Source organism: Silene latifolia, chromosome Y (genome assembly GCF_048544455.1).
Source record: "Silene latifolia isolate original U9 population chromosome Y, ASM4854445v1, whole genome shotgun sequence".
In the NCBI taxonomy this organism is placed as follows: domain Eukaryota; kingdom Viridiplantae; phylum Streptophyta; class Magnoliopsida; order Caryophyllales; family Caryophyllaceae; genus Silene; species Silene latifolia.
Window position 1 is genome coordinate 114660032 of NC_133538.1, and position 10601 is coordinate 114670632.

Here is a 10601-nt window from a genome sequence, read left to right on the forward strand (position 1 = left end):
CGAGCATCCGAGGTGCAATACGAGCGTCTTCTTTTTGAAATGAGCGTCTCCTGTGGAATCCGAGTGGATTGCAGATCAGTGCTGAATTATGCTCATGGCAAGTCTCGGGACGAGCGTCTTGCCCTTGGGACGAGTGTTTCGTGCCGTCTTTCTCAATCCCTTGTTCCTTTCATTCAAAATCTTTCTCTTGCACCCTTTTTTGATTCCTTCTTATCTCTTTCTGAAAATATGCTCAAGAAATGGGTAAGTAATGTTATCAATCTATATCTCATTAATTTACATATTCATATATGTGAGAAATTATTTAGTCATAAAATAATTACAAATCTTATGCATGCAAACATAAATAGAAGTAAAGAAGAAATCAAGTTCCTTACTATGTGATTTTGGTTTTATGGGCACCAACAAGATATCCTTCTTGTTAGTTCTTGAGCATTCCAAATAATGGATGAACAAAGATTCAAGTATAGAATCTCTCCCAAAAGTGAATACCCAAGGAATACTCTTAAAGACTAAAATAATATGATCTAGTATTAGGATTAGTCTTACTTAAAATTTTGACACAAAATATTTACTTGTTCTCTCTTGTTATCGGTTGAGAGAGAATAGGTGAGTGAGTTATTATTTCTCTAGAATTTTCACAAAAGATAGATAGAGTATCATTTCTTACACTAGAATTTTTATAAAATGATAAAATAAATAAAATGAAAAGAAAAACTCTTTTATTTTTACCTATGGTGGCCGAAATAATTGGCCTTGGGTAGCATGCCCAATGCCTTTTATTTTTACTCTTCTCAAAAGCTAGGTTTGCATGGCTAATAGTTAGATATAATCATTGTGTTTTCCACTTAAGATAAAAACACAATATAAATCTTACACTCCCTCCATTATTTCGGCATACTTAAAATAAAATGGGTAGTCCATTTTATTTTTTCATTTATCAATTTTGTCACACGTAACATGTTACATGACATGTCACAATGTAATGTACTTTTAACATATTAAAAATCAACATACTCATAAAATATGTCATTTAAAAAATTGACTAGTAATTCGTAATTACTTGTACCGAAATGGTTTATCAAATTATAAATTACAACGTCTTGTATTTATAATAAATTATTCATTAAATTTCTATTTCAATTGTTTCGTAAACAATAATTTTATCCAAACAATAATTACTTAGACCGTATCTAATATAATCGAATTACAGTAAGACACGTTAATTTTACTCACAAGATCATCCGTCAATTTTAAGGAATTTAATTAACTCGTATCGGCATACGATTAATTAAATAATCAATTAAGAGTATTTCCCTATAGGTATGACCTAAGGGGATCAACTGATTACCATCGTCGCACGACAGTAATGTCAAACTCTAGTCAGCCAATCATTACCGATATGTGTGGACCAGTTGATTGTAAAAATATTACATCCCACATGTATTCTTAAAATGAGATTTAAACATGTGATCATCATGATCGACAGTTGTGATCGCATTATTGTCGGAGGACATTTATCCCAACAAGAAACCCTCTCTCACTACTCTTAAGTAAGGAAATGTAAGACATGCGAAAATATATACAATATTATAGAATGCAAAGGTTATGGGAAGGAATATTTTACAAATGGTGGTTTGAGATAGGACTCCACCAAGTTAGTTAAAATTGTCGAGATTCCTTGTCCATAGAGCTCAAGGCTCTTAGAAGGAGATCAAAAGCTTGTGAACAAGCCCCAAATAAGGATAAGTATGGTTTGCTCAAGTTCAAAATAAAGCTTGTCCAAGGAATCTTGTCATTCATTCTCTTTTTCACCTTTCTCTTGTCACTTGAATATTTGCAATGCTTCAAACCAGCAAGCCCATGATGCTTGTCATGCTAGGGATGAAGTATGGCTCACTTTCGTCTGGAGACTTCCATTTGCCATCTTCTCCTTTCATTTTGGTGATGATGATAGCATTTTGATTACTCAATCCTTCCAAAGTAGAAGGAGAATCTTCACAACATTGATGATCAGGTTCCTTAGAAGTTAAAATTGTGGATGCTAAATTTCCACAAGTGACTTCATTTGCAAGTTAGTTCTTGAGCTTTTCCACCAAGTACCCTTTATATGATGTTTTGACTTTTTGGAGAAGGTCTTCCATATCCTCTCCAACAATCATAGGTTCCATGGTGGGTGCGATATGGTCTTCATGGTCAATAGGAAAGAGACATTCATTCCCTTCATGGTAGGGTATCTCAAATTTCTCAAGGATAGGCTCCTCAAGTAAAGTGATTTCACAAGTTTCTTCTTCCTTATTCCAAAAGTCCTTGTAAAACACATAAGCTTCTTTCACGATTTTGTCATCATAGCTATCTTCATAAGAATCATAGATGGGGGCTTAAATTTTCTTCAATAACTCTTTCTCCATCATCTCAATATTCACATCAAAGGACACACCCTCATACTCACAAAGGCTAAGAGTACTTGGCTTACTCAACATCGTGTCTTCTTCATTGAACACAAAACTTTCGTACTCACAAGAGCTCAAAGGGATTGGCTCTTCCCACTCATCTTCTATATCAAAGGTTACCCCTTCAAACTCGCATTCATGGATAATGTTAAAGGATTGGTGGGGAATGGCTACTTGGGTTTCCTTTATTTGGGCAATTTGATTTGCCAACTCCTCACCATGGGTAATAATATTTTGAAGAACATTGTCTCTATTTTGGCTCTCCTCTAGCACTTGTTTCAAGAAGTTTTGTTGATCTCCCATTAATTGGAGAATCATACCTTGAATCACTACTACACAACTCTTACATTAATGACGCTTTGGTGTCGACGCTTTATAAGGCGTCGAGCCTAATTATTGGTTAAAAGTAATTTAGCCTATTGACTGCCTCAAAATATGAAGACCCGCTTATTTTAACATTCACAAAAAGCTTTATTGAGCGCAACATTGAAAACTTCAACCGCCTAACTTTTACTCAATCCTCTAACTAAAGACAAAACCCTAGCAGATCTACAATCTGATTCCTCCCATATTCAATAGATGATATAAAAACACTCATTCCTCCCTTCCTTTAGTTCCCATCTTCTTTATCTCTGAATTTTCACATCACTTTGAATTTTGCTCTACCAAGATGGTTCGATCGTATGCTCGTTCAGTTTACTCGCTCGGTCCTTAATCCTGCAGTAAGTTATTGCTTCAAATCAACTCTAATATGAAGTATTTCTTATTTTTTTGTGATTTTAAGTTTAATTATAAAATTTAGGGTTTTGGTTTTATGTTTTTAGATTCAAATTGAAGTTGTTAACTTTGGGTTTCTTTTTTATTATGTTCCAGTTTCATATTTACATGATTTGCTTTGTAATTTTCTCTATGAAGTCATTGAAGTTATTAAATTTGAGGTAGTTTAACATGTTTATTTGTTCTGCCATGTATTTGAGTAGTTGTCAAATTTTGAATAAAACTTGCTTGAAATTCCATGTATGGAAATGGCCTATAATCTACACTGATCTATTTTAGAAATTCATTGTAGGTTTTTATGTTTGCTAAGGAATTATTTGTTAATCTAAGACCACATTCAGTTCTTGTTTAAGACCATCTTAACTTTAGCCAACTCTCACAACGGATTATAATATAGGTTGAAATGAAAGAAGTTTGTAAGACCATCTTAAGTTAAGATGGTCTTAAGTAAGACCTACCCAGAAACTATATGCTCAATTTGTAGGGAATGCTTATCTTGGGGTTACATCATGGAGTATCGAAAACTCGGTTGCGCTAACCATTAATTATTTTCATTACAGATTGTTCCGAATTATTTTTTATGTAAACGTATTTTAGCAAGGCAACGACTTGGATACTTACGAAAAACAAAAGTTTGGGAGGGGGGGACAGGGGATATGGATTTGAAAATCTAAATTTGATATTTCTGATGCTACTACTCTGTCTAGCGTCCAAGTTTACATACGTCAGTACTAGGTATGGTACAAAATCTTTTCTTCAATAGGTGTTTTTAATTTCTTGATTTTAAGGCTTTAAATGTCCTAAATTTAAAATAGTATTGTATCCAATGTTCCATGCTTGTTTACCTGTCCATTATAGATTTGCAAAGTCGCACAACAGCCTCTATGATCTAGCTTAGTTTGGTGATCTTTGCTTTGTGATGTAGTTCCCTTCCGTGTAGTATTTTACAGTTTTATGTGGCTGGCTAGTGGGTTTGAGAGTAATAAAAAGTTGATTAATTATGATTATGACGAACTTCATTTTGGTCTAAATGGCGTACTCGGTTTCCTGTCGTAAGTTGTTAAACTTTGAATTAAATTTGTTGAACTTTTTTTTTACTGTATTTTATGGAAAGTTGAACGACACTACTACTCCCCCTGTCCATTTCATTTGTTTACCCTTTTTATTCTTTGTGATGAGTATTTTAATCATGGGTAAACAAATGCTTGGGAAGGAGGGAGTATTTGTCTGGCCAAAGGTATTGTTGTTTTACTGTGCAAATAAAAGTTTGAATTGCTTTTGCTAAACAGGTACCCTTGTTTATTATGTTCATCAGTTTTTAAAATTGTTAAATCCAATGTACTAATACCCATCTCATAGCCAAGTTGGTTTTGATTATACTGATGATAAATTCCTTGATCTTTATCTTCAGTATGATTTGCATCTGTGGGACATGGACATTAGTGCCTGGCAGTACAAGTATTTGTTTCCGTCTGTTGGTAAGTATATTGAATGTACACAAATCTTGTGTATACTTTTATAATTGTGATTTTCTTATGAACCATGCCATGACTTTCTAACCAAAAATTTTACATACATAGAACCTAAATTTGATTTGTAGATGCATTTTTATCCGCACTCCCTTTTTTTTTATCACTAACCTCTATATTCATTAACAGCCTGTTTGGGAACCTGCATTTCATTTAGAAATCCGTATTTGGCACAAATTCATTGTTTGGCAATCCCAAATCTTTGGATTTGGATTTGTTTCAAATCCAGGTCCAAATCCTTGCCCCTTAAATTTAGCTTATTCTAAATAACACCCCAACCCCCTGTTATTTCCAAATCATCATTCTAAATTACAACTTTCAAATCATGTGATTCAAATGAAATTAGTGTTGCCAAACGCTACCTAAAGGTCTTCTTTTCTTTTAAATAGATAACAAGTAATTTATTTTGCATGTCAGTATGTCTTTATCATAGATAAAACATCTCTATAACAATCTAGATCATTTATCTTCTATGTTGAAGATCCTCATTATCTAGTAGATTTGCTTTTACAGGTTTTCATCAGTAAATTTTTTTATATCTATTCTCGATCTTTCACGTATTGTTTGTTTGTTAACCTTATGACGGGTTAAATAGGATGGATAAAACAAGAGAAGAGTTCCTAAGAACCAGTAAAATAATTATCCTATCTAGCTAAGTGGTGTACTATTTGACCCCGTTTTACTCTTAAGAAGGATTCACCCATCTTGAGAGAGACCCATTGGTATTGTTTTTCAATATTTGAGACGATCCTTTTAACTTGTTTCAATTAAAGGGAATGATTCTAACAATATTGTGCTACTGGTAAATCAGTTTGTTGGATTAAATTTGAGGCGTTTTACCCTACTCTAGGATAAATTCACATAAAAGTGAATGATCAAATACTTGTTGCAATTAAGTTTGTTGGATTCTAACAATATTGTGCTACTGGTAACAATATTCTTCTTTACTCTCTCTCAAATTCACATAAAAGTGAATGATCAAATACTAGTCTTATCTCCTTGATTCTAGGTTGTTTTTTGGTTGCTTTTCTCTGCAATTTTCCCCTTTTCTTTTATCATCTGTTTTAAATGCATAAATAACAGTAATGCATTTTTGAAATTGTCTGACAAGTAACAACTTAATTTAGACATGAATCAATTCTTATTTGGTAGTGATGTAATCAATTTATGTAGAAAACATAAATAAATGGGGACAATATCGGTCTCACCTGACCTAATAGCAATGAAAGCACTGCCACCTTTCAATTCTAGTGTGTGAGAGTTTAAGTTCAACCATATATAGTAGATTACACAAATACTATACCGAGTATGAATGACAAAATACTCTACAATTAATTGTTATTGTGTAAGTACCACTATTTACCATCAACTAGTGATAAATAAGTAAGTTGTCTATTGCACCATCAATTTCTCACTCTAAATCCAACCTGAGTACTTATTTGACTATACTTTTTGTTTTAGCATTAATCCCCCCCCCACCCCCCCATCTTCTGTAAGTGGTTTCTAATCACATACGGTTGTGAGTTGACAAAGAACTTTGTGATAGCATTATACAAAGCTCTTGAAAGAGTCTTGAGGTTGGTGTCCTTGCCACATACCGTTATGAGTTGATAAAGAACTATGTAATCCTTACCTTCTGAAATGATTTTTCTTTTTTTCATAGTAGGAAGTTGTGAGGAACAAAGTTACATTTCGTTGCAACTTCAGCATGCTATTGTTTACCAATACCTTCCTATACAGCCTTGTACCATCTCAATGTACTAGACATGAAATTGCAGTAAGTTGTACCTGAGCTAGTCTTGGTAACTATAATGCCAAGCAAAAATTTGTAGGTTTCTTAGTCAGACAAATATGAGTACTCCTTAGGCATTTTTATGGGCAAGTAGTTCGTATTCTTGTTTCACATTTGCAAGCAGGCTCAATTTTGCGTATGCAGTATTGTTGTAAAAGATGATTCATGTCAGCTGTACTTTTATGGTTTCTTAAGGAGTGTTGTGATTTCATGTTTTCGTTATTAGTAGCACAACTTCCTAATTGATTGACCTGTTGATGATATTTAATTTCCTTGCATGCAGATATCAGACTCAACAAATGGTGGCGGTGTATCCACATGAAAGGAGCAAATCTCGAATTCACTTTTGGGAGTAGATTAGTCGTACCTTTTGGCTTGGATTTAATCTTTTGGAGACATTTTATTATTTTTGCGTGAAAACATTAATAGCGATATTTTTTCTGATTTTTATTGTTCGGATGAAATAATTACACTACTTTTAAATTTTGAAAGCATGTAATTTGATAATGCAATTTTAATTTATGGTATAAAATTTTGTTTTCCATATATTCTAGTCAAATTAATGTTGTTTATACACTCTTTATGATGTCATCTAGTAATCTATATAATTTAATTCAATTGTATTGACGAAAATAGTAGTAGTGAATTTTTCTAGTGAAGGAAAAAAGCGTAGAGAAATTCCTAAGTTTTGACGCAAAAAAGTGTAGAGAAAATCTGACGCTTAAAAGCGTCGTTGCTCCTGACACGTAAAAGCGTAGAAAATGTTGATGTTAAAAAGCGTCAAAAAAACCTGACACCCCAAAAAACCACGCTTTTAAAAGCGTCGAGAAATAAAATGGCGACGCTTTTAAGCGTCGAGAGTAGCCTAAAAAAGCGTCGAAAATGTAAGGGATTTGTTGTAGTGAATGTCAAAGTTAAGCTCATCGTTTTGTTGTGGGTGGGTGTGAAAGTGATTGTATTGTGGTATTTGGAATTCATTGTAAGGTGGGCCTTGGATGGGTGGTTGTTGTTGAAATTGGATGTGGTGATTTTGGTGGAAAAAATTGGGGTAGTAGTTAGGATTTTCATTGCATGAGTAACAAGGTAGGTATGTGTTGACTTGCTCCTCAAACTCCCCATACCCATAGTCATACTCAAAAGATCCAACATACACTCCATATGTCAAGTCTTGAGCCATCATAGCTAAGATAAGGAAACAACTACAAGCATGGAAATTACAATAAAATGGTAAGAACGAACCTTGAGGAACAAGTTACTCAAGGTTAAAGCACAATTAAAATAGACAAACAAGTAAGAACTTAATCACATGACACCGTCCCCGGCAACGGCGCTATTTTGATGGTAAGAAGCGAGTCGTTGTTCACTCCATCAAACACATTTATTTTCTCAACAAACAACTAGTTAGTGGTTAAGTCGAGTCGATCCATGGGACGGTGTGTTTTGGGTTCTAAGTCTATCTATCTCAATTTATGCTAGTGTCACAATTGATTTGGGTTTGTAGTTGGCGAGTCTAAACTAATGCAAGCAATGAAGTAAACAAGCAATAAAAGAAAGGATGTAAACAAATGACTAAAAGATGCTAGGATATCATGGGTTCATAGGGGATTCATGGGAGTTGATCATACAAACATGTTCTCAATTATATGCAAGCACTTATTGTTGTGATGGGATCGAGTTAGTCTATAAGCTTACAATCCCTAAGAAGGTTTGGATCCCGGAGCCGAATCGATTAGATTGTACAACACCTACAAGTCGACTTAGTCCTTCCTATTCAACTATATGCATGGTCTAATGAGACCCGAGTTGGTGTATAAGCTTACAAGTCTCATTGAAAAGATAGGTGATGGGTAGAAAATGCAAGGATTCATAGGCTCGTATTTCATCAAGCATAACATGTGCATAAGTTGAAATCATAACAAGCAAGCAATTTAATTATGAAGACATATTAGATTAAGCATGAATTATTTCTCATGTTTATTTCCCCTAATTCCCCATTAATCCTAGCTAACTACCTACTCACTCATTATCATGCGGAACATGTCATTAATGTTGTCAATCATCACAACAAGTATAAACATGATAAGAGAATGAGGAAATAAACAATAAAGAGTAAAGAGTAAAGAGATTATGCCAAACTTAAGATGATCCAAATAATAAAGCAAAGAATAATAGAAGAAAACTTGATTGATTGATGAAGAGTTGTCAATTCTCCAATAATAACCCAATAGTCTTCAATTACCAAATAATAATAAACTTGAACAATGATTAAGGAAAGATTAATGTGGAATGATTGAGATTAATCTATTCTAATCTACTCCTAATCTAATTTAAGAGAGATTGATTTAATCTAAGGAAACTTGATCTAATCTAAGAATACTCTCTCTTGATTATTACAAATGGGGTATATATAGTGGCACAACATTAGGTTAGGTAAGGATATATTAGTAAATAACAATGCTAAGTTTTAAAGAGGGGAAATCCAAGTCTTGCGAGGAGATGAGCATATCACGCCGCTAGTGCTCCCACGATCCGCTCGGACCTGGAGAGGAGACGCTCAGATCATGAAGATAGAAGACGCTCGTCTTCTGGGCGGGACGCTCGGATTATGAGGAGAGGATCCGCTCGTCTTGTGCCTAAGACGCTCGGATTGTTGCACAGTGTGACCCTTTTGCTTTACGTCCTTTTAATCATTGCATACTCCTTATTCTTGCTTTATGGTCGTCGTTCTTGCCTCCTCTTCATACTAGTCCATCTAAGGTCGTCATCAATCTTCCAAATGTGCACGGGAGACGGGAATTCCGCCTCATTGTCCTCTCTCCTACAAGTCATACAAAATGCACTAGGAAAGCAAAGTAGAAAGGATTTGACGGATATAATGGCCGTGAAATGTTATAATAATATGCAAAATAAGTTCAATTAGGGGACTAAATGTGCGCAATTAAGAGTCACATGACTATGCTAACTCATATAGACTTGAGTAAACTCGGGTTATCATATTTCATCCCCCCTAAAAAAGAAGGTTACATCCCCGTAACCTAACTCATATAAAACCACACAAGCCATGCGATATCACAGTCCTTCCTCACAAATACAATTCATAATAAAACATATAAACAACATATGCAACTATACAATTCTAAATAAAACATATAAACAACATATGCAACTATAGTTCGACCACACACGGAAGCTATCATTCAATATAATAAGCATGTTACCGCATTGTTTGATGTAGTAATTACTATTGGAAATACAAATAATCACATAGAAAAACATAGTATCACATTACATCTCCCTAAAAGCAAACTTCGCCCCGAAGTTTCTTATTCATCCCATATACCTACAAACTCCGGGGTTTCGTGATGCACCACCAGCCTCTTTAACGATATAACAAACCATAATCCACCACATAAGGTCAATATTTGTGCTCATCTGTCATATTTAACTCGTTCCTAGGAGATTGTAAATCATCAAATCATGTCACATTTCAGTAACAACTCGTAAAGCCCTAGTGCAGACCAAAGCTCACTTAGCCAACTAATACCAAAGAACGAGACCAACCACCATAAGCAACCTTCACTCATAACTGAATACTAAACAACCAGCACCACGTGATGTATTATAAAGTAATAACCTCATCTCAAAATCTCATGCCATACACAGTTTTAAGCCCCTGGAGACCGTCATAATTCGCCAATCGTTGTCGACCACATGTACGAGTGCTATACATATACTAACAACTTACTTATAAGTATGTCATCGACAATATAAAATAAAATCACTGTTTATGCACATATACTCGAACAGTAAACATATGCAATAACACAGCCGTTAATTACATATCAATGTTATTACTTGTTCAAATAACCAAACATGCTTGACTTATTATGTTATTAATCATGCTTCCCGACAGAGTTACCAATTTCATCGCAATTATCAAAAATTCACAAGGGATGTAAACAATAAAATCCATCTTATCATTACTCATGCTCATTACTATCATTAAGCTGTACATACATAGTAAAAGTTGCTAATTTTTGCTATTACGCA

At 34.3% G+C, this 10601-nt stretch overlaps 1 long non-coding RNA gene across 2 annotated transcripts; it reads left to right on the forward strand.

The window, feature by feature from the left end:
* Window positions 1-2922: 2922 nt before the first annotated feature.
* On the forward strand, window positions 2923-7089 carry LOC141633973 (uncharacterized). 2 transcript variants are annotated; one of them, XR_012538732.1, is made up of 3 exons: window positions 2923-3175; window positions 4642-4708; window positions 6835-7089. It is a non-coding gene; the product is annotated as an uncharacterized LOC141633973 (long non-coding RNA). The 2 variants fall into 2 exon arrangements; XR_012538733.1 differs by lacking the exon at window positions 2923-3175 and adding an exon at window positions 4315-4519.
* Window positions 7090-10601: the final 3512 nt, after the last annotated feature.